Source organism: Lepisma saccharinum, chromosome 1, assembly GCF_977018435.1.
Source record: "Lepisma saccharinum chromosome 1, izLepSacc3.1, whole genome shotgun sequence".
NCBI lineage: Eukaryota > Metazoa > Arthropoda > Insecta > Zygentoma > Lepismatidae > Lepisma > Lepisma saccharinum.
Genome location: NC_139229.1, coordinates 62,710,334 through 62,736,325, shown reverse-complemented (window position 1 = coordinate 62,736,325; position 25,992 = coordinate 62,710,334). Strand labels below are relative to the sequence as shown.

Here is a 25,992-nt window from a genome sequence, read left to right as displayed (position 1 = left end):
CGCCGCCAGGCGATGCGGACGGCTGCATGCGATTGGTCGAGGCGACGGGAGAGATCCGATTGGACCTTGCCATTTGCCAAGTACCCCGTAATTTTTGCGCGCCACAACGAAAGAAGGTGGAGGTAAACAAAAGTTGGGGGAAACTGAAGAACTGTCTCCTGGATGACGCAACATCGACTGTTTATAAACACAGACTTAGGTGTGTGGTTGTGGATGCGTGAGAAGACGAACTTGTGCCTCATTCCAACGGGTTGCGAAAATTAGCTCGAAGCAATCGTTTAACATGGTATTCAATATCTCTTTATTTCAGGGCTGTGTTCAGTGTTGCCACTGTACGAATTAAGCTTTTCGCTTTGGGAGGGATGCCCGCTCAGTGGCGTATTTGATATTTCATTTTGGGGGAAGGTTTTATGGGAATGTAATTATTACCAGTCAATAAGTTAAATTAATGCCTTGCGGTTCTAAGTACTACGAAGTTACGTAGTAATAAAGTGTGTTTTTACAGCGCATATTGTTACACTTGTAGGTTGAATTGTATCTTCTAGAAATATGCTGTATAAAGAAACACACTGCCGGGTACTAAGTGAGGTGAGTGTATTTTAGAACATTGGTTCCAACATAGGTCATTTAATTGTAACATTTGGGCTGAAAAGTTCGTAGGCTAACATAGTAAAAAATATTTTTTTGACAAAATTCGATTTTATTATTCAATATAGTTGCCTTTGAGGGCGATACAGCGATTATAGCGGTCATACAATTTTTCGATGCCATTTTTATAGTACGATTTCTCTTTAGCCTCAAAATATGCCTCAGTTTCGGCGATTACCTCTTCATCAGTGCTAAATTTCTTTCCAGCGAGCATTCTTTTAAGGTCTGCAAACAGGAAAAATTCACTGGGGGCCATATCTGGAGAATATGGTGGATGGGGAAGCAATTCGTAGTCTAATTCATATAATTTTGCCATCGTTTTCATTGATTTGTGACACGGTGCATTGTCTTGATGAAACAGCACTTTTTTATTCTTTAAATGGGGCCGTTTTTTCGTGATTTCATCCTTTAAACGCTCCAACAACGTATGTAATAATCTCAGCTATCTCGATCAACTTCACTTTACGATCATTTAAAATTATTTTGTGGACTTTTTTGATGTTTTCGTCGGTAACAGCCTCTTTGGGGCGTCCACTGTGTGCACCGTCTTCGATGCTCATTTCGCCTCGTTTAAATTTAGCATACCACTTCTCAACGGTTGATTTTCCTGGTGCAGAGTCCGAATAATGTTTATCAAGCCAAGCCTTGGCTTCAACAGTATTTTTTTTCGCCAAAAAGCAATGCTTTATTAACACACGAAATTCTTTTTTATCCATTTTTTCACAATAACAAAAGCTGCTTCACTCACAATGCTATATCTCACGAACTAATTATCCGGCAGCTGTGAAATTTATACACGTATCTTTTGAAGGTTAGTACTAAGTAAAAATCACATGGATTTAATTCTAGTAACGCCATCTATGAGTCAGCCTACGAACTTTTCAGCCCAACTGTTATAACACTTACACGTAATTTAGAAACACTCAGTATACTACAGTAAAACCTCGTTAATCCGGATTAATGGGGGGATAAGTTGATGGGTTTAACGAAAGTCCAGGTTATCTGAAATAACCTAAAAGAACAGTAAAAAGTACATTAAAACTCAGTTTATAGCAACAAGACACGTTTATTATGTGTATTTAAAGGGCATAGGCCTAAATACACTATACACTACAAAGTCTGCGGGAAACAGAATTTCATCAGTCGATCAACGAGGTTTTACTGTACTATAGATTCACTGCAATTTCTTTAAAGCTTCTACAACCCAATTGAAAAAAATATGTATGGTGTTATTTACATCTGCAATCGTGTAGAAAGAGTTGCACGCTCTCCACATTTGAGAGGTTGAAAGAACGGTTAATATTAAAAAATTACGGTTGATAAAATGTTGAAATCTTTTATGATACCGTAAATTACTTTGAAGAGAAAGAGCAAGTCGCTTACTTGTCGTCGGAGTACTAGTTTGCTGAAGTTTTTTTCTTCTTTCTGAAAGCAGATTTCCGTACGGATCGTATGTTGTACAGGGTGGCCCCAAAAAGGTAACCGAAATGTAGAATCGTATTACATTTCGGTTACCTTTTTGGGCCACCCTGTATATTCTCCACAGGATTTGAATTTGAGGTATCTAATACCAAGTGGTCATAATTACAGTTGACCTCCTCAGAGCCCTCTGGAGGCCATTCGAAGCATCGGATTGCTGTGAAACGTTGCATAGAGGCTATGGAAACGATGGGGAACACTGGCGTACGCAGGTTGTTTCGGAGGGGGCTGAAAATGTAAATGTGGCTATTACGTATTCTAGGAGGGCAGGTTACACTATAAAACATATAATTACCATTCTTAACCTTCGTCTTAAAGGTTGTTCAAACAAAAAAATGTAATCCGAGCTCATTTTAAAGTAGCGTTTCAGTTACCACTCATTTTTCCCAGAGTTCTTTACTGCATTCTTTTGAAAACTTTGATATTTTCAAAATTTCGGGAGCACTGTAACCCGATAAGCTCTCCTATGGGTACGCCAGTGATGAGGAAGCGAATGCTGACAAAAAAAAAATAGTTCAAATTTTCACCACCAGGTTCAAATGTGGCGCTGAAATCTGGTGCACAGTGAACAACATCCTGCTGTTGAATCACTAACCACGCTGTCTTACGCTAGCAAAGGGTCATTCACGTATATTGAACATAAACTGAAAACAAAGATTTTCATGCCAGCGCCACATTTTCGCCTGGTGGTGAAAATTTGAACTAACTTTTTTTTCCCCATCAGCATTCACTTCCACGTGGTCTCCATAGCCTGTATACCAAGTTTCACCGCAATCCTTTGTTTGAAACGTGCTCCAGAGGACGCTGAGTAAGGGAACTTAAATTATGACCACTCTACATATGAATTCTTTTCCAGTCTGATTCCAGATTACTGACCTTACGTAGGAATATTAAAGTATTTCTGTTTTCGTAAAGTCTTGCATTGATCGGATCATAAAAACTAAGTTTGTGAAAGCGTTCTCTGAAAAAGCCTCAGACAGACGAGGGAGATTTACAGAAGCAGAGGCCCAACCCTTGTCCAGTTAACTAATTACAGTGTGTACGACTCGACCAAATAAACGCGGTCTATTACAGACTCCAAAACCTGCGAAGCTCACCATCAGGGAGTTAAATTGACGCGCAATTAAGCAAGTAGTTATGCGGCATGCGAAATAATAAAGTGCAGCTTCCAGAGTGTGTGTGTGTGGAAGGGGGAGGGGCGTGATATATCGTCGCAATTAACTTCAGGCATTTTGCTGCCCTAAGAACCGCGGCGCAAAATCCAGACCGTTTCGTGACATCCCCTCCGGCCCCCATTTTCTCCGGTTGTAAACAAATGTTTCGAGGCGAAATGACCTTCCGCAGGGTCACATACGTGGAATGGCAAACGCTCAAATTGCTTTCGAAACTGCCACTGCGCCGGGAACAAATTTCCAAAATGGAGTAATTACAGAAGAGGTTGGGGTGGGGGGGGAGACGAAAGTTGTTCTTTTTTAAATTTAATGAACTTTATTATGCATGTTTCACCATCCCTGCTTCAGGAGAACAAATGGTTTTGAAAGTTCCTATCACGCGAAGAGAAAAAAAGTTCTTTCAACGAGAATTCGTTCCTTCTGGAGGGAGAGAAAATCTCGCGACAACATACCTCCTGAAGGTTTGAGGGGCAGAAACGTCGCGTAAAGAGCCGCTCCTGCAGGTTTCAGGGGCAGAAACGTCGCGTAAAGAGCCGCTCCTGCAGGTTTCAGGGGCAGAAACGTCGCGTAAAGGGCCGCTCCTGCAGGTTTCAGGGTCAGAAACGTCGCGTAAAGAGCCGCTCCTGCAGGTTTCAGGGTCAGAAACGTCGCGTAAAGAGCCGCTCCTGCAGGTTTCAGGGTCAGAAACGTCGCGTAAAGAGCCGCTCCTGCAGGTTTCAGGGTCAGAAACGTCGCGTAAAGAGCCCCACCTGCAGGTTTCAGGGTCAGAAACGTCGCGTCAACAGCCCCTCCTGCAGGGATACATATCTCAAATCTGACTAATACAGGGTTGCGTATACATACCATACTCTATTTCCGCCAGTATCTATGATTATATCACACCCGTATCTAACTTCGTGTCTAGCATGTAACCTTTATAAAGATATGCGTTCTGAACAGAGGACTACAGCGCACACCCCTCGACACAGTAGCACTTAAAAGCCATCCAGGCTCTCTGACGGAACTTAAGGTATCTTCCATAGATATTACTGTAATAAGGTATCTATGAAGAGAAGTCATTAAAAAATTACCGATGTGCTTGACCTAGAAGTGGAAATAAGCAATGTTATGTAAGCAGGAAAGTAACGGAGGAGATCCGTACGTTACTGGTTCGAAGTTTAAGGGCCAATAGGACGCAGGAGGGTAATACTGGTTTTCAAACGGCCCAAGTTGTGGGAGTTTTAACAATAATAATTCTCATTTCATTTTATCGCGGTTTTGGATCTCCTCTTTATGAATGGCTAACACAAGCTTCCCTATCGTTTAGGGCGGAAGTTTAGAACGGCGGGGAAAATGTAGGAGGTCTAACTCCTTCCCCTTGAAGCAGTTTTCTTTGCTGGGAGCGGTATCATTCTCGTTTAGTCTCATTAATGGACACCGAACGAGCCTTCATCGGCCATTACAGTAACTATGGCGGATCTGTAGTCGTGGGGGCTCAAGAAAAGGTCCTCCTTTACCTTTCCCATTAGCATTCTCTCTTTTGGCAACCTCCTCGCTCTCTTTCCCTTTATCCCCCCCATTCATACCCCTTGGGAAGATGCATCTTTAATTAAAATTAGAGGTTACTTGCCCAAGCTGTATAAGATAAGGTAAAACATGTAGCAAAGAGATGGCGCTGCATTCGGTAACTTACGTAATGTCCAACAGCGGGGATTTTAAATTTTATTAGTTATTCTTCTGGCACTTTTGTTGTACACAGAAAACCACCGCATTGGATGTTCTCCTTCGGTTTAAAAGTTAGGCCTAGTGAAGACATTAATACGTGTGTGCATGGAAGCACCTTATATACATCTGTAGCAGTTGTACAATAAAGGAAACGGGCACGAGAGAGTATTGTACTTTTGACCATCTTGGCTTCTTTGTGTTCCCTTTGAGGTCTTCCCTATTGCGCAATGGGAATGCTTTTGAACAATATATCACATGAACTCAAATAATCTATAACCTCGTATGTATCATTACTAATTAAAGCCACGAGTATGACAACATGTAGGTACAGCACCAAGGGTGGCCGCAGGATTTTTTTCTCAAGCCGGGGGGGGGGGCAGTCACAAACTTTATTAATATTATTACATTACTATTACTAGTGTTTTTTACATTTATACAGAATAGGAAAATTACAAATGTGTGTATCTATCTATATACAATTTGCATAACTGTATACTTAACATTAATTCATGTAGGACAAAAAACTGTTTTTATAGTTAGATAATCAGTGTAAAATAGACTAAGCTTACATGTAACCGTACTTCAAAAAATATTAATAATAGTTGCTGTAACTTATGGCCTGTAAGTCACAGAAAATAATGCTTTTGTTATAAAATATCTACAATGTCACCATCCAATTTACATACACTCTTTCCAGATATCTCAGGGGGGTGCAAGTGTCCCCCATGCCCTGCCCCCAGCGAGTGCCCATTTTCAACACTATCTCAAATTTATATCTCTGTATCCTGACTAATTTACACTATTATCTCCATATTAAGGCAACACTTTCGGTCACCGTCCTGCAACCCATTACCCTGAATCTGACACTTTCCGTGTACGTCAGTCAGTGTTGTGAAATGTCATCATTTCAGAGACTTTACTTGCTACATATGCAACAATTTTGGTAAACCGTTTCTCCTCATATATTTGACGGGAATGCTTCCGAATGTTGGTTATGTAATGCTCAAATAGTTCATAATGCGCAGTAAATCAAATGTCAAAACACTATTCAGCCCCTAATTAGGTCCCGGTAAGCTAATGTATTAGATAGCATGAAACGTACAATTGAACGCAGAAATATTACCAGCGAAACTGTTCATCGTCACCTTCATTCACGTTGTTTTATACAATGATTCAAGACTTTAAACAAAAAAAATAGCTTACATTTGTGCACCAGCTCCAGTGCTGGATGAAAACTAGTGGACAATTTGCCTGGAAAGACATATGCAGCTCACTGTACTACTAACTCTGGATGAGCAATTCCCGCAAATTTTCATTTTTGATTATTTTACGTCGCGTTTTTACTTGTGGAGTTGATCGAAACGTTGCTGGGGCAAAAACAATGCTCCATCCATGGCTCACCCAGTGTTTGGACACTGGAGCACCGGCTTGGAAGCGAGTTACGCTGACTACTACACCACGGAGGACGGCTCCTATACACACAAATTGGAACATGCGACAGGGTATGCCACTTTATCTTAACACGAGTTTGCGTACAGTTGTACAGGCGTGCACACTTCTGGGTTGTAATGATTGTTACAACCCAGAAGTGTCTGTGACTGTACACATTATCTTGCAATCTGGCAAGTTATTTTTCTTTCCATGCGCTCCTCCAGTTCTTCAGAGCACATTTCCAGCACGAAGATATCAGTCCTCTTTCCACGAAGCGGTGAAAAATTTTAACTGCAGTAACGAGATGAGCGTTACAATAGGTCGAAAGTTACACTCTGAGCAAGCAGCTCAACCAATTAGAGTCGTCGTGCAAATCAGATGCACTGCAGCAACCCCCGAGGAAGTTCCGGGCAAAAGAGGGGTAGGGGGAAGACCCGGAAAGTTAGGGCGAAGCACCTGAAACCCAATAATTAACCCTCAAGTGTCTGGCAATGAAGTTGATTTGCATGCCTGGGTGGCACATTTCGCGCCTCTCTCTCATCAAACTCCTTGAATTGACTTCCAGATATCTCCGGAACGTTAAGATTGAAGGGATGGGGGGAAATGGGGGTGAGGATTTGGAAGGAGTAGTGGAAAGTTGCTAAGTCTGCTGCAACACCACCGATGAAATATCTGCAACATTGTTGCCCCTGGATACGATATTGTATTTCAGTTAAGGATCACACAAGCGAGACCGATATCTGCGACACTTCCTAGCAAATTACTTCAGGTCACCGAATCGAACAAAATTTCAAAATATTGTGTAACGACTGTCTCAGTGATCACTAATGTTTCGATTATATGACGCATTGAAAAAAGGATGGTCTGGAATGTTCGTTTATTTATGACACGGGTGCGACAAAAAGTATGTTTGTATGGTGCATTACAGAGCATGGGACTCCCACTACTGTAAAAAGTTAAAATGGGTGACAGGACAATAAAGGTGGAAGCATTTACATGGAGAAAAATTATTTGTAAAAATATTAGTATGAATAATTTCCTTAATAAAGCTTGAAACTGAAATAGCAAAAATTATTTCAGTTTGTTACTAAACCCTGTACCAGCTAACTGTAGACAGGCGAACGAGAATAAGTCTCTGCGCAAGTAGTGACGCAAGACGGCTCCACCAATGAACAGTGAAAGAAACGGGATTGCGTAATGAACGACTGAAGTTACCCGCTTTACCAGCTTCACTCTGCAGCGTTGCAAACTATAATACCGAACGCACATGGCAAACGGACGGACAGTATTTTTGTCTCCAGGTCCGTACGCTTGGTTTAAGAATTTCTTAGGGAAATATTAGGGCTAAAACAGCCAAGAGCAAATTTTGACAAGGCGTTCATTTAGCGTACGGACTGTCTGGACCGTCCATGCCATGAAATTTCCGTACATGTATGATCAGGACCGTACGGTTGGCAATACTGAGCTTTCACCACTAGATTTCCCTCCTCTTCCTCTGCCGTTATGCGCGGCCCTGCCCCACAGTTTGCTGGGACAGGGTATAAGAGTCCAGTCCGGACTAGTTTGCGCTAAAATAGTGAAGTAATCTCTTAGAATCGCGAAGGTATAGCCTATTTAGAAGTACCACAGTTTTTGCAAATAACCAGGATGTATTTTCTTACGAAATACGACAATGTTAATAATTTAGTTATAATGTATATATATCTACTTCGGTTATTTTACGTCGCTTTTCTACCTCCTGAGTTAATCGCGATGAATGCAGACATGGTGAAATAGATAATAGGTTAAACACAACCTTACCCAGGGTTCAAGCGATGGATGTGTCTGTATTACGTTACGCTTACCACTACGCCACGGAGACCAACAAGACAAAATTAACAAATGAGTCGTAAAAGACCAGGCCACTTCAGGTAGGAATACACAAAGAAAAATTACTATGGCCCGTTAGTCCCGGGTTCCCATCCCCTTTCTAGCCAGTAACTCACCAGATTCCAACACTAATTAATTCATAGGACAAAAAGAAATATCAACATTGCGGGGTCATTGCTGATAAAGTCGCGACTATGGGCTCTACACATTTATTTACACTAGTTCTATGCGTTGACATTAGATGTCGCGCTCTGCCAGAGAGGTTAGACACGTACTTCTTAGCTTGTCTGGTGTGGCAGGGCAGAAAGTAGGATTGCCATTAGATATTCTGAAATCCAAGCACCAGATAAATGTATAGCACCAAAAATGGAAGAACCAAGAAAGCTAGTTACAAACATATGTGCAATTAGAGTTACAATCACTTAAGTAATAGTAAATAATAATAAAAAATAATTTAGGCAAAAACAAACATTTGTCGCTTATTATAATAATTTGTCGTTAGATTACCAGTATGTTCAAATCTTTATCATATAAATGCTAATTCTATTGGTAAAAAAGAAAAACTCCTGTGCATTGCACGAAACAGTTTGAAATCTTATTGTATACTCAGATTAAAATGGAATCCGAACCACTCGGCAATGAGAGTGCATCGGAAATCGAACATGGAACCCCTTGAGTACAAAGCAATAATATTATCGAGGAAGACCCTCCCTGTGGATTGCAACATAGAAGAAGATATACAAGAGAGTGGAGGTGGGGCTCCGCCCATTCTCGATCTTAGCTACACTTATGAAAGTGATGAAACGGCAACATGTTCGAACCATGGTGGAGGCTGTGTGTTACTCGAAATTTAGTTCGCATTTACACTACACTTTCTCTGATTATTGTTAAGGACAGGAATAGCTGAATGCCGATTAACAAACTATTAATTACATGGTGTTTGAAGCATTAAGCTCGCCATATTACATTAAGGTGCTCGTGAGATTTCACATGGAAAGAAAAAGCTAGAGTAATAACACGCCAGCAGATTTTACCTTTCTAAAAATACAATAAGCAGTAAAAATGAGTTCATTAATTAAAATAGGCTATATACCATGCAATTTGTGTTCAAGCGTTTAGGATTATATCTCTTGAAGTCAAAATCCTGATTTGAGATTTCAAAGTTAGGCACTGATCATGCTGTTTGTTCTGCGATCTTGGAAACCAGCTTACTGCTTTCTGTTACAATTGAAAGTACCGTATCAACTTTTCTCATTGCTATCATGTAACTGAAAGCTAGGCTTACCATACGTCCGGGATTAGCCCAGACAGTCCTGGTTTTTAGTGCTGTCCGGGATTGCAAAATGTCCGGGGTTTTGAGAATCTGAACATGAAAATAGCTACCGGTATAGAATATTCACGATCAGAATTTATAACCGGCAAGGATCGATCTATTATAAGGATCGATTATACCTTTTCTTTCTTCGAGATATCGACTTCCGAGCCCTTCCGTTTCCGTACTTCCGTCAGCGTCTTTGTGGTCTTCAAAGAGTGTGAAGTAACTCGTCTACACGTTTTTGATAATTATATATATTTATACATTTTTGTATGGTTCTCTACAGTTATTTAATAATGTGGTTTTGAAATTGGAAGCTGATTCTATCACAGCAACAGAAGCATTTTAGACATATTCAAGTAATTTGTCAACTTCAGGAAAGAAAAACTCATAAATTTATACAATCTTCTGCCAAAGAATTGCTATGCACTCTAAAAGAAAATAATGATGTTCAGGAACAAAAATTCTTCTCAAGCGTAGACAATTTTCATAATTCTAGTATACAGAGTTGTGGAGAAACAGTTTTGATAAAGTTAGTAAGTTTCAGTGGATGAATTTACAAACTGAAATTGCCTCGTCTGATTTACAAGAGAGTGCACAAGTTATTAATGCAATTGTAAAAGATGCCATAAATATTCATGACCTATTTGATGAAAGTACATTGTTGAACAAGGTAATTCAAAATCAAAAGGTAAGTTTTGGTCCAAGTTCTGAAAAGTAACCAGATTTATTATTTTTGTAAAAAAAAAAAAAAAAAAAAAAACAACAGATATTCAGCAGTAACGAGTTGATCGCGAATATGTCCTGGGTTGGACCCAAAAAAATATGGTAAGCCTACTGAGAGCATTATTTCCTTAAAACAAATTAGGCATAATACATGTTTTGGCTTAGAACTTAATAATGTATTCACATTTAGAACAAGGATAAGTTGTGATCTACAATGGCAGATCGCCTTATGAGATTTATGAGTTTCATTGAGGTGGAGTAGTGACTTGACTCATAATGTTACACAGAAAAAAGTACAGTGTACGTTCGCAAAAATAGGAATTGAGTTTACCGATAACCTTGAAAGATCATATTGAATTAATATAATTGAATTTTAAAAATGACGTCACAGCAAAGCCTCATAGCTCTGTTTTTTGTAACCGGTCAATTACAGACAGATTACTACCCTGGGTCCTACAACCAACTTAGTTCAAGGTGAAAGGAACACGCCTTTGTTTAGTCTTATGGCCGTTGTCAACTAGTTCCAGGTGACCTCAAAATGGAACGTGATAATCGCAAACGAACACGTACGTTTAGCAATAAGTGAACACTGTAAACCATTAAGTAGCACAGACAAGATTGTAGAGGGAGACCACAACATATGGAAGTTGAACCTAAAAATAGAACAAATTGACTTGGGTGAAGCTAGAGAGTAGTTTCCTTAACTGAAGAGGGAAGCATGCAGGAAACTGAAAATGAGAACCCATTTCATGCATTGAAAGATATATCTGCCGCATATGAAAGCACAATTTACATAGAAGGCGTTGGAGGATTTCGAAAGTGACTGGAGCTACTGTCCCCGAACGCCAATAACAGACTTAATAGTGAATATAGTTTCCATTTCTTCAAGAGATCGTTTCTAATGCTGTAGCCTTCTGGTTTCCTGTGTAATATATGTAAGCCTTCTGCTGGAGAAGTAAGGAAACAAAAGAGCGCAGGAAAGTATATAAAGTTTGAACAGGAGCGTGGATAACAAGCGCACACAATAACAACAAGTTCTCGAACATTTGTGAACTTTTATCTTCTCCGAAATATCGCTCACACTAAATTTCAGAAGCTTCGGCATGACTACAAAAGTTATTCATGTACGAGGCAAGTGCCTGTTGACAATAACTATGCGATGCCACGGAACGAAAAAGAGAGAAGTACTTCAATTCTGTGCGTTTTGCACGTTCAACTAAAGGTAAAGATCTCTCTATATCGTCCAATAACTGATCACCTGACGGCAGGGTGGTATGTAAGAAATTTCCAGTGGGGGGGGGGGAATTCTACTGACTGTCTAGGGACAGCATGAGATAATGACTTTATGCCATATAACATTTCCCCCATGGATAAAATTATCAAGTAGAGGGGGTCAAAAGTACCCAGAAGGGGGGGAATCTACCATCCCCCCTACAAATACCACCCTGCCTGACTGCGAAAAAATCTGATTGTTATTAAACGGGGAAAATTCTCTGAAAAAAAATTAGATTAAAAACCCATTCACCTCTTTCTGCTTTCCAAGCTAATTGGCTTTTATATAACGAAAGAGCTTTTTTTTTCTTTACTATATTGTCAAACTGAAAATTTTAGTTTGCATCGGACACTTCCATTCTACGATAAATGCATGTGCCTTTTGTAGTGAATGAACTTTATATGGGCTCATATTTGTATTTTTTGTTATTATCTTCTCTTTTCTTCCACTTTTGTTTAATCGCGACGATGGAATTGGAGGGACACTCACATAGGACACCCATGCCCAGGCCGGGAGTCGAATTCGGGTCCCTTGGCGTCGTAGAGCGTGCTAACACTTCCGCCACGGAGGTCGGCAATATTGAAGCAGGGAGTACTTGCAAGGAACACCCATATATAGGTAGGGAACTTCGGTGGATATCGAAAGTAGACCACTTAGGGAGGTTTCACACCGAAGCGACAAGCGACACACACGATTGAGGATTTCGCCAATCGAACGCAGTCTTGTGGAGTCTGCCATGTCACAGCTAGTCCCGAGTTCGAACATCTGGCCTTGAGCCCACAATCAGCCAGCATCACTGCACAACGTGCGTGTCCTGATAGCCCTTTTACTTATTAAAGTACGTAAATGTAAAACAAAAAGCAAATAGGACTAGCCATCGGGCACGAAAAATTCAAAAGTAGATTGATCGCCGACTCCTGCCATCGTTCACGTGAGCGCGACTTGGAAGCTGACAGACCAGATTCAGAACGTGTTCTCTTCCACAAAGCCTTTTCGGAGGAACAACCAATAAATTTCTGCGGACAACAGTCTTTTGTTCAACTGGCCGTTAATAGGATCAAGTATTTATGTTTGATTTCCCGGGAAGGCAAGCGGAGACCGGATTTCGAAAGTGTAACAAGTCTTCCCAACGTTGAACGTGCTGAAAAATATCTTAAATGGGGCGTTTAAACTTTGTGGAACAAGTGTGCGCCATCTATGTTCTCCGAAAAAAAATAATAAACATCGTGGAAAGACATCACCAAACGCCCAGTTGAATTTCCAATGAACTAGGTGGGGGGTGCCGGTTCAAAATGGTTCTCTGAAGAGGTGAGCCTGTGGAGCAGCTATACTCTTGCTAATCGAGCATTCAAAACACGTAACCAGCAATACGACGTCTAATTATTATTAGTTTTGTAGAGGCGCCGACTTATTTTTCTAAGGACCTAAAATACTATTTCGAGATTAAGATCATTACTAAGTTCCTCTAGCAGCAAGAGTTATAAATTCATAAGACCACTAGCCTCCCCCTTTTTTAAAAAAAAAACTGAAGGAGCTTACTGCGCAACAGATTCCACGTCCTTCCAGCACAATTCTGGGCCGCAGAACTGTTGCCAACTAAGATCTCTAGGAGCCAAATTTGGAACTTTTGCACCGATCTTAAAACTCAAAATGTTTCAAGGTGAAAGATTGGTTGATTTGGTGTTTTTAAGTCCACTTTATGCACATTAAGGCTAATCGGGACTGGACCTACGGTTTAAAGTGGGATCCGAACCACTATGTGCCTCCATCGGATATCGAACCCGGGACCGAAGGTGCAAGAAAAATTAGTGTCTAAATAGAGCTTTTTTTGAAAGCATACGAAGTTTCATTCTTTACCAAGTATCTTATTTACTGACCTACTTAATAGGTCAGCCTATAGGACCACAGTGACTATACCAGAGGGGCGGTTGGGGGGGGGGAGGTCAGACGGCCCCATTCTCAGCCTCAGCAAGAACAATTAAAAAAGGACCTTCTAGTCCAAATTCCTGGTACCATTCAAAAATAAAACTTTATATTTCTCACTCATCCATACATTATGTGATAAACGAAAAAAAGTAGCTCATTTCAGATGCGATATAGCTCTTTCTCTAATCACTCGATTTGGAAACACTGCCTCAGGGACGCAGAAAAAGCAGGCTCTATATAATTACAGATCTAAACACAGCTTCTTGCATAAACCGCCGCAGGGTGTAGTCTCCACCGTTGACTTCCTGTGTTAATGGCCGCCTTAGCAGAGGAAAATCTGATGCAATTTGTGGCAGGTGTTGACATGATGAGCCTGCGATTGCATGATGCAATGTCATTTAAACGGAAACGATCCGCGTGGTATTACAACGATTGTAAACGTACTGGAAGGATGGAAAATTTTCAATAGAGTAAGGTTCACAGTGATCGACTGTAATGGGTAAGAAGGACGGAAGAAATGCGATTTTTGTAACGTTAAAGCGATTCTTCTTACTTTCTCGAAGGATCTTAAGTTCCTCTCAGGCTGAAATTGGTGATTATAAGCTTGACATATTAATATAAGCAAATTTCTACTCAAAGACGTTACGACACATTGACAAGGTTAATTTGGTCTGTATTACACATTGTGATGACAATGAACTGAAATAATGACGTCAATAAGCAGAGAACACCCCAGATCCTGTCATAACTCCCATATTTAAGACAGCGTGCCTACTACTGACCTATTACAGAAAGTCACTATTTAGCTTTACTGAACACTTTACATGATCTGTGCCGCCCCCAAATTCTTCCTTTTCTTCATATAACGAATTTAAAAATGTGAACCTAGTAGCAAAAGTTACTTCGAACCAGCTAAGACGGATTACTACGGAAATATAGTCCATTTCTACCTCCCAACTTATTATCGCAGCATTGTGCCAAGGTGTACACATTTCAAATATATATATATATATATATATATATATATATATATAGGCTAATGTTGAATTTTATATTTTTTTAAAAAAGTTTTGAAGGTGTGGTCCGTGTCATTATCCCCCTGAAGGGAATTCTAACAGTATCTTGCATACACACACCCACAATATCCGAATTATTGGGGGCCGCGTCCCCCTTGTCCTCACCGCTAACGACGCCTGTTCACTTCATATACAATCATACAATCTCGAAGTACTACGGACAAACTAAGTTAATTTTCCGGTTATTTAACACACCCACGGAGATATCATGGTGTCGCCCATAACCTACTAATGATGACGTAGCATGTTAAGTCTGCATAGGCCTTGGGTGTATAGTTGGAGTATTGGTACATCGCTACGAAGTGCACCGTGTGATGAGGTCTAAAGAAATCTTACGTCAGGACTGCAACTCCCAAGACTAAAAAGAACAGACTTGAATGCACATTATGGCAGCCTTCATCAACGTTTCTCCACCATCCTTACACTGTCCAAGGCGACAAGCTACATGGAATTGCATAACGTGGTCCATGCAAGTGCGCATCTGCAGATCATAGCGTATTACGTAACCTACCCGGATCGTATTAAGGTTAATGAATTTGTGCAGGAGGCCCAAGAAATTGCACTGAAGTGGACGGAGCAGATGCATGAAGTTAAACACCCGATAACTAATTAACGTGTCCATGAGAGTAGAAATAACTTCAGTCATCTTTTTCACGTGATTTGTGGTTGGTCCCAGCATTCAGTATCCATAGGACATGATTTAGTACACACATCTGTAGGTAGAAAGTAATCAATTTGGATGCTAATTCAGTAATTATTATTACCCGAAGGTCTTCATAAAATAATCACATCAGTTATATTACAAGAAATAAATATATCTATACAAGTGTGGCGGAGGAACGCCACAATAGTACATGCAGAACTAAACACACAAAATAACACAAAATGAAGATTTTTTTTGTTTTATTTCTTGAATCAAAACCGTTTTTGTAAAGTACTTAAATAGTTCGGAAAACAGCAGAAGTTTGGTCGCACCATCTATACCCAACATCGAAAATGTGGGAATCATTCATTTGGTTTATTTTACTTCGCTTTTATTCCACGTTTGACTAATTGCGAAAATAATGAGCGATGATATCGTAAAATTCATGAATTCACAAATAAAACCCATGTCCACGCCGGTAATCGAATCCGGGAAAATGTGGCAATGGAGAACATTACACACTCCCTCTTTCCTTTTGAGTTGAGAAAGTATTGAAACAATGTATGCTGAACTTCATTCAGATTACTGATCTTGGGGGGTGGGGGGGGGTGCGATTAGTCAAACACTTTTGCATTTCTCCGGCTTTTACTTGCTGAAAGAAGCAATTCGCATTGGATCAATGCAGAGCGTTTTACCCCTCCTCCCAATCATCCACGGATTCTTATGACGCTCGTTCCCTTTCGATTCCCAGCGCATCTTTCTTGGCGCGTGACTTGACTGGAGACGAACCACATTCACTGATAACGCCGTCGAGTTATGGCTCTTCTTTCCAGCAACGTGGGGGCGATTCCTTACATCGGAGCTGTTCGAAAATCCGATCCCTACCCCACCGTCCCTCTCGGCTGAGTTTCGGTAAGCAGCAACGCTCGAGAGATGGTAAAAAAACGAATAAGAACTGAGCTACCACGGTGGTAGTTCCTTCGTGACGTGAACAGCGGCTCTAGTCCACCGTGAATTATCTTAACTCGCCCTCCTGCGAAATAATACAAACACCCAAATAATGCACATGACAAAATTATAGTACAGGAGAAGTCATGCACACGCGCAGATATAGGGAAAGAGAAAAAGGCTGAGGAAAGGCAACAGGAGCGGCAAGGAGGAAAGGCAACAGGAGCGGCAACAGGAGCGACAAAGAGGAAAGGCAACAGGAGCGATGGTAAGAGTACAAGAGCGACGGAAAGAAAGAAAAAATACGAAAAATGGTAAAACGATAGATGAGATGATCGGGAAGCGGAGAAAACTCAAACTGAGAGAAAGAAGGAGAAACAGATTTAAATAGCCAGACCAATGATGCACTGCTGAGATTTAAATGTCAGAAAACAAAATCACTAGACTTACCTCTTGATTACTTTCAAAGTCACTACAAATGGACAATTGCTCCTGCACTCAGACCTCGCGTAGCTATTAAACCAAGCACTCGGAGGAAAGGGAAAATTCAGCTACGAAAAACCACCCTCGAGACACTGAAGATTGACGAGCTCATCTACAATGTGCCTTGGAACAACTTCGGCCAAGTTCAAAAGGGCTTTAATGGGATGCGTGAGGTAGCTTTTTAAAATGTTTACCTACGCGCGAAAAAGCGTAACCTTCCAAGCTCCATGCAAACTAAGACCAGAAGGAATGTGAACAATTAATAATAGATGGCGTTATACTTTGGGTTCCCTTACTCCCAAGGGGAAATCTCGATTACTTAACGTAAGGGAATTTCGTGAAAGTAGCACTTATTTCCTAAAAATACGCACACTTAAAACTCCTGCAAATTTATGACACACATTTACAGAAAAGTATCTACCTTCTCGTACTTTAACCTTCTTGTAGGAAGTGATCCGTAAATTCACAATTTATAACCAGCGTAGAGTATCTCGCCGAAGTTGTAGCTATGTGACTTACTACCTCTGTGTCGATGTATTAGCCCTGCCACTCTTGGATGCCATTAAGAAACTAAGAAAGCAGAAACCCAGATGGATGAATCGAGGATAAACAACACCTTGCAAAAATCAAAATCTAAAGAAAAGTCACAAATAACACTAACACGCAAAATGATCGTGAAAAGCGAGAACATGTCGCACTAAAACAAGAAACAAATAATTAGAAATTTCGCGAAACTTAGATTGATTTAGTATATTTTACTTCGCTTTTCTGCCACTTTTGGCTTATCGCGAAGATGAAGATGAGTGATACGATGAAACTGACGAAAGGACACTCACAAAGAACACCCCCGCAGAGGCCGGGATTCGAACCCGGGACACCTAGCGTCTCTGTGTTAACCTCTCCGCCACGGCTGAAATTTGGGAAGCAAAAATTAAATATTACAATAAGTTGGAGGTGACGTGATTATAAGATTAAGTAGTACTCAAGGAGCTTAGAATGTTTAAAAATACATTCCAAGACATACTATAGTTGTTGACGTGATGACTACAGCAGATCATCGGTTCAGTTTTGTGTGTAAATTAGGGACTGCTACAAAATCAGTTTCAAATTATCCGATATCCGTGTCGGATGCAAGGGATAATTTGGATATCCGGATAATGTCCGCATAGTATGGATATCCTGATAGTACAGATTTGATGTAGGATCTGTAGATAATCCATACAGTGAAATATTAACAAGACGAATAAAATAATTGTAGATAACCCGTAAAGCCGATAAACGATAAAATTGTCCGGATAATTCACACATTCGGATATCAGGATATTTCAGATAATTCGAATAATGCGTACAAAAAATTTTCCCTATCTGGATAAAAATTTATTCGGATATGACCATTTCTAGTATAAATTCCTTTTCCTAGCCCAAGAAGCGGCAAAATTTCCCTCCTAGGGTGGGAAATATCCCACAAGCTGCTGACATAGCCCGAAGACAGGAGTGCCTGAATAAAATATAGCCTTTTTCGCAAGGACCGGTGGAGAATTTGCGAAAGGGGGCTCCCTCCGCTTTCAGCGCAGATCCCTCGCACACAGCGCGTTAAGAAAAGAGGAGGAAGAAAAAAACGCACGGCCAACCTGATTAATGCAAATTGACGAGACAAACAGGAACCTTCCTGACATCTTGAAGTTCGCTTACGCCTACCATCTCCTAGATGGAGGGGTGAAGGTGGGGGGTTCTACATAACCTTCCTCCGGCAGCCGTCTCAATCTTGGGTACTGGGCCCTGGAGGGTCGTTCTCCCTTTCGTCTTCCAAAAAAAGGATGGAAGCTCCGTAACAATTTCTGACGTCCGTGATCAGGCCCTAAACTCGGATTCGATGGAAGTTTGCGTTCGAAAGCTATTAGGGAAGGCGTTCGTATCCTTTTTCTTCCTTTTTTTCCCATCTTTCCACTCTTCCACATTTCTCCTTCGGTCACCATTAACGGTTAAATCTGAACCCACACTTCCTGAACTTTGAACACAACCATCAGAGTTCGAACACGTGCTGCTAATCGGGATTTGGGTCGTTCTTTGGATTCGAACCTGGCACAGCGGTCATGATCAACGGTTTCTAACCTTTAAATTACCGCGGACCCTCTTTTCGTTGTTGCAGATACCCCCAGGACTTAACTCTATATTCGTTTTGAAGTTGCCCACCAAGCCGAGTTCACTTGAAGTTGCCCACCAAGCGGAGTTCACTTGAAGTTGCCCACCAAGCGGAGTTCACTTGAAGTTGCCCACCAAGCGGAGTTCACTTGAAGTTGCCCACCAAGCGGAGTTCACTTGAAGTTGCCCACCAAGCGGAGTTCACTTGAAGTTGCCCACCAAGCGGAGTTCACTTGAAGTTGCTCACCAAGCGGAGTTCACTTGAAGTTGCTCACCAAGCGGAGTTCACTTGAAGTTGTTCACCAAGCGGAGTTCACTTGAAGTTGTTCACCAAGCGGAGTTCAGAGGCCCCCGAAATGTATTCGAAATAGAAATAAGGGGTCCAGATCATGAAAATTGAGTTAAATGTATAACTTAGAACGTTGAAGTATCAACATATCAGTATTAGACGTAAGTATCCCCTAAGTTTCAAATTCATACTCTAGAGGCAGCACTATGTTAGCTCCCACAACTAAACATAGTACCAAGCTTTTTAAATCTGCCTTTTTCTCGAAACTGTTTCACGCAACTTGTACATTGATCCCTCAAACATAAAAAAAATTAAGTACAATAAAAATCACATCGCAATATATAAATCGCAATGTTCTCTCTTCTTGCCGATAGATGGAGCAGAATTATCAGTTGAGTGCGCTATGTTGTAATGTTGTAAAAGTCGACAAAGCCAGCATCTCTTATGCGAAATTAGTGAAAACTAAACAGCTTTTGTCTTGCCGAGTGACAGAATGTGCCATCACACATTTCAAGCTTTTGAATATCACTACGAGTGTGTGGTTCCCGAGAGCTCAGTATCGAATAAAAATCTAAAGCTACTCATCGGCAATGAAAATGGGACTCCTAGATCCTGAAATACTCTATTCCCTGCAAGGCGTTGTGTGTGTTGCCTAACTCTATGGCGATAAGTGGATTTTAATAGCAAATTTTCAATGGCAACTTCTACAACCCCGTAGAGTTAGGCAACACACAACGCTTTGCAGGGAAGCGAGTATTTCAGGATCTAGGAGTCCCATTTTTATTGCCGGTGACTGTACATTGCAACATTCCGTGAAAGCATATGGGGGTGTGTGGAGGTAGGGCCCCCGTCCCACAATTACCCTAAAGGCACTCATTTTATTAGAGGCTAGATGTACCCCAGAGCCACTCTATTCAAGGACATGGCCTTATAAATTCCCACCTGGAATTGCCTGGAAAATACATAGAATTTTCTTTCCAGTTCGTTTGACGACCCGTTCACACCATTCTCTTTCCATGGACAAGAAGCATTACTCAACGTACACAAACGCACTTCAAAATGTAATCTCTAACAATTTGGGACTTCAAAAGGGACCGCTCAGCCAACTGCTCCCTTTCATAAACGAAGTAAAAAGGGGAAAAAAAGTTGAAAAATGGAGAAAACGTCCACGAATGAGCATAAAACTGAGCTCTTGATTCCAGTTCGAATCAGAGGGCGGAGCGACAGATCATACCGACGGGATGTAGAAGAGAGACCTGTGATCGCCGGAACGTGAAATTAAGCTTTCTGGAAGCTCGGCGCATGCGCATGACGACAAGGGAACTGAGAGGTGGAGGGAAGTCCTCGGTATTTTCTGCAATCAGAATAAATTGTAGAGAGCATGAAGCAGACAAGGTATTCTCCCTGAGGATGCACCTGTCCACATTTCTGACTTTTCCGTTCCGGACTGCTACAACCAAATTGGACTATTCTACTTTATATACGAAATACGCTGTACGCTGACTGTGCTATTTACACAAGAAACACATGAAGATGTAGAAAGTTTCGGCCTGCATACATTAAAATTGTATTGCATTGAGAAAGACTCCTGCGCAAAAGTGACAACTTTGGCAACAAATTCCTTGACATTTCCAAGTTTCCCAGGAAACTTTACAATAAATTTCCAGACCAATGTATTGTGCTTAAACATGCTAATAAAACAGTTTTATTTGTTGAACGGTTTTTATTATTCAAGTTAATGAAATTTATTCAACACTTAAAAACAATGATTAAAACTATAAAAAATATTTCATTGAGAAAATCTGCGATGAACATGAAAATTCAAGAAAAAAATTAATTCATTTTTTATTCTCCTATCTTGACAAGAGAAAACACTTGATTCTGTGAATTTTCCACGTCTTTTGGTTTCGCTTTCCTACCATCTTTGGTTAATCGCAAAGATGAGGATAAGTGATGATGAAATTGATGAAGGGACACTCGCAAAGAACACCCATGCCTAGGCCGCGATTCTAACCCGGAACGTTGCATCGCACTGTGAAACTTGATAAAGTCACTGGAACGAAAGTAAAAATGGCGGGATTTCAAACAGAATCAACAAAGTTGTAGCTTCTTACAGAAATAAACCACCGTGAACGTAAAACAGTCATCATTTAAGATTAACTTGGTGCAAGAAACTTAAGGAGACTTCAATGGAAAAATAAATACATACATACCTAGGAAAACATACATTATACACACACACACACGTAATCAACGACTTCGGGTACAACGTTTCAAAATCAACAAACTATTACACTTCACGTCTTACTCTCACTCTGTATATACTATATTATATATTATATATATATATATATATATATATATATATATATATATATATATATTATCAGGAATTACAACAACGATAGAAAATTAATGAATCATACTTCCTAAGTAAGGATTGCACACTTGTGACATCTAGTGCTTTCAGTATGAAAAACTGACGCCTGCATTCAACGTCTTTTAGCCATCAACAGTTTTAATTCAGCAACCGCTGCCCCCACTCGCCGGAGTAACTTTTAAGAATCTAATTCATCTTGGCCAAGAGACAGCGCAAAACGTTGGCTCTGACCAAGGCTGCCACCACAACAGTTTTGCTGCAAACGGGCCATGCCTCTTGATGAATCTCTTTAGTAAACCTCAGCGGTGGGCATACATTACCTGCATTGGGTGGATTAATAGCGCAGCTTCGGCGCTAACTGCCTTGGGGAACTACATTATGAACAATTTATCACCCCGAGAGACGTATTAAGTCCAGACCAAGAGAGTTGCCACAGCTGTTAAGTCCATCGTTCCACCGGCGCGTGCGGCTAGCCCCTAAGTTCTGGGCTCGTGGAGTGAAGCAACGAACCGACCACTCCAATAATGCTCGAAAGTTGGCTGGGTTTACTTAGCCCAATCCAAAAAGGCTTACTTAACCATGTAGGCGTTCGTGGTTTCAATTATAAACGTGAGATGCGTGTGCGAGCGAATGGGAGAATGTAATTCGTGTGACCGATCACAGGTGGAAGCACTATCGCGCGAAAATTTTACTGTCGGTATAATTTACCTTTTACAAGCAAACTTTCCCACTTTTATTTGTTATAAAATAATAATCAACGTTGTTAAAAAGACAATACTAGTATTATACTTAAATGCAATCTACTAGTGTGAAAATGTAATAATAATAATAAACAGCTGTACTATGGTGTCTGACTGGAATCACCCTTATGCGTCATTTGTAATCTATGCATTTGTTTCGATCTTGAAACAGATGACTCCACTGCCAAAGCAGGTGAAAAATCGTGAAATATAAATTTCCGATAGAACGAGCGCAATAACAAGCAGATGCGTATCATGACAAATTAATAACCGTGTCATAATGGTTACTTAATCAACGATGAATTACGGCTGAAAGAGCACACTTTTTAATAAACGACAATTCTAATCAGTATCATTGCAGTAATTAATTTGTCGGGTGCCGGACTGAAATTAAACAACCCTACCCAATCCCTCTACGGAGCTGGCTCGCATTTTTTTATGCAAAATTTCAATTCTAATTAAACAAGAAATTGTTCAACGCAGCCGGTTCGAGAATTCAATAGGAAGAATCAGGTTTAATTTATGAGGCCGAAAATATTTTGTTTACTATTATTTCAAATTTTGTGAAACATAATTACTGATTATATTTAATTAATATTAATTTCCCCTGTTTATGATTTCCGAAGTAAATAGATTTAATAAAAAAAATATATTTTTGTTGAATTTTTGAGCTTTTTTCATCGCTGCTAGCAGACTAATTGTACTGTTCGTTCACGCAGTGCCGACTGACCTCCGTGGCGGAATGTTTATCACAGGAGTCCCGGGTTCGAATCCCTACCTGGGTATGGGAGTTTTGTAAATGTCCCTTCAATATATCATCACTCATCCTCATCGTCGGGATTAACCAGAAGTGGCAGAAAAGCGACGTAACCTAAACTCATTCAATCAATCTTTCAGGTTTTCTAAACAGTCTAACGGAGACAATTAGTGTTTCATAGGATTGTTAGCTTACTCATAACTCGTTTCAATATCTGAAGTTGGTTTCTTTACTTATATAAACGTACACTTTAATTGAGTATTGAGTATAGGGAAGGAGGGGCATCAGAAAAAGGACGCCTAACTTGAAATTTCTAAGCTCAAATCTTGGACAAAATGCTCTCATTCAACACAATTCACCCTCATTGTTGCAACTAATGCAGAGGTATTGAAACAAAGTCCGAACCTAAAAGTAAAAAATCAATGATTTTGAGCATCTCTGACGACAATGTTCATGGTGGATCCTTTTTAGAAGAAACTGCTCCTTGCAAGCGAATTCAGGTGGAATCTAGAATTTCTTGAGACGCGGCACAAAATCTCCCTTCTACGGCCATTCCTCTCCGCATCGGCCCAAGTGTTGCCAGAGCATCCACTCAACCGGAATCTGCTGCTTCTGCTTTTCCTCCACAGATGGCAGCATTGATGTATAGACCTCGGCAGAGAGCATGCATCAAGGATTCGGATCCTGTCGAATCCTTCTCTTTTGGGGGACGGGGGAAAGGGGGGGGGGGAAGAAATCTCAGTCAGCTTCAGCGACAACCGAATGCATTACTTCCGTCCAATAAAACAGGCAGCCATGCGTTATTTTTGGGAATCGCACGCTTATTGAGCAGTTTGCATATGATCACCTGGTTTGCTTTACCAAAATCGTTTGTGTTCTGTCTTTTTCTGAATTTTCGCTTTGTCTCTCGCGCTGTTCCTTTGTGCGTGCGTGTGAGCGATTGAATTTTTATCCATTTTTCTGCTTTATTTCATTCATGGAACATTCGTATGTCCTATAGTCCTCTTAAATATTTTCAATTGCAAATAATTCAGTGTTGTGCGGTGGCATACCCAATGAGAGGTTTCTGGGGGTCATAACCCCTTCGACCCAGTATTCCTTAAAAAGAACGTCAAAGGCAGAAAAAATGGGGAAAATGAGGACTGACTACTAAAGATAATAGATGCGCGACAATTCCCCTTTCGAAAATTCTGGGCACGCCACTGGTGTTGTGACCACAGAGTAATATATACGTAATAGTTGTAAATCGGGGCGTGCGTAAATGGATATTAGAAGCTATACTGTAGATAAATTGTTTTCGTGTTGTGTTTACCAATTTCAGAAGGCTTCACTGAGTCCAATGCAAATTGTATGACATGCCAATTTCACTCGAAAATTGAAGGATGGCATATTTTACTTTGCAACTCAAAAATAACCAAAATGTCACCATGTTTTCCACCAGAGCCCTTCAAATTATAAATAACCTAGATCCCAGTGCCAAATTTGAAAAACAAGCATCCTCAGTGATTTGCCAAAACTTGAAATATTGCGTTAAGATTTTTCGTGTAACTTGCAATGCAATATCTATTTAGCTTTCACTTACCTCAGCCGAGAGCTATTGTACTTCTAGAGTTATATTGTAATTATTTTAGTTTGTTAAAAGGCCTGGGAAATTTTCAAATTTCAACCTAGTGCAGTCTGCTTGTTCCATAGCACTTCTGCCCCATCTCTGATTAATAAAATGAGAGGTTTGCGAAGAGAGAAAGTAAACTAATTTTACGTTTTATTACGTAACAGCTATGGCCGTTCTACGCTTGCACCTTTGGAGCGAGTCATAACTCCCGACGCCTCCAATCAAGAAATGAACCGCTGACGTCATCTCTATTTTACGCCTATAGCTAACTCTATTGCTCACGCTGTACACTGCTCGTAGGCTCGCTGGCTAGACTCACGCAGTGAGCTGGAGATGTTCCGAATGCACTCAGACCCTACAAGCACTAAGATTCCGAAGATTTTTTTGTGTTTGGGGGGGGGGGGGGCGTGAAGCCCTAGCCCAGCCACCTCCTTCCCTCTAGCCAGGCCCCATTACACAAGTAGACAATCCTTCTAATTGAAAATGGAGAAAAAAAAGCTGTTTTACGAAAATTTTAAATTTGCCAACATATCGAGTTAAGAGTAAGATAGGTACAGAGAGTCACTCAAAATTCGTTTACAGACTACAAGTCTGTTAGGAGCAGGGGTGCAGAAGTTAATGCGGAAAGTTTTCCGGGGGAAAAACTGTTGGGAAACTGGAAAATATCGTTTCAACAGGACATTGATTATCTTAACTGTGAATTACGTACAGCTTATATAGAGTTAGTTTATATTCCAGTCCAAGAACTGTTCAAAGATAAGGATTTGCTACGACAAGCTGAATTTAGAAGATAGTAAACATTTCAAAAAATATCTGCCATCTTTCACTCAAATGCAACCACTAGATGTCATTCATTTGTTACATTGTGCTCAAGTTCTTTTAACTATGACGATAGGCAAGTAATTAGAATAGGCATTCAGATTATAATGTATTCAGTCATTAGTGGATATTTGGAATGAGAGATGCTGAACTGAATAGAGGAGCCACTAACCAATAGGCTTAGAAAAATAAACGGACGTATATGGAGGTCTTAACACGTGAATACATTACAAGAGGTTATTAGCGTGTAATCTATGTGGCGATTGTTTAGTCCAGCTAAAGAGAACGCGTCATCAGTTATGCAAGGCAGCAGTTAGCTTTTATCACTGCCAAAAGGATGCAGAGGACATATTCGGACTTAGCGACAGACTTAGTGATAAGGCCGAGGCATTTTAAAGGGGGAAAGAAAAAGTTTCAAGTTGAAGGCAAAACTTAATCACCAATAGAGTACAGAAAGAGACTGTATCCGAGAGAGACCGGAAATTGCATTTACGTCACCAATATCCTCCTGGTGTCTTATTCTTGTCAGTTTTTACATATACACCAATAAATTAATTTCG

General features: G+C 40.5%; 1 protein-coding gene across 4 annotated transcripts in view; it reads right to left on the bottom strand.

Annotated features, from left to right (window-relative positions):
• Positions 1-25,992, bottom strand: part of LpR1 (Lipophorin receptor 1) — a 261,835-nt gene that overhangs the window by 87,030 nt on the left and 148,813 nt on the right. The gene's annotated exons all lie outside the window — the stretch shown is intronic.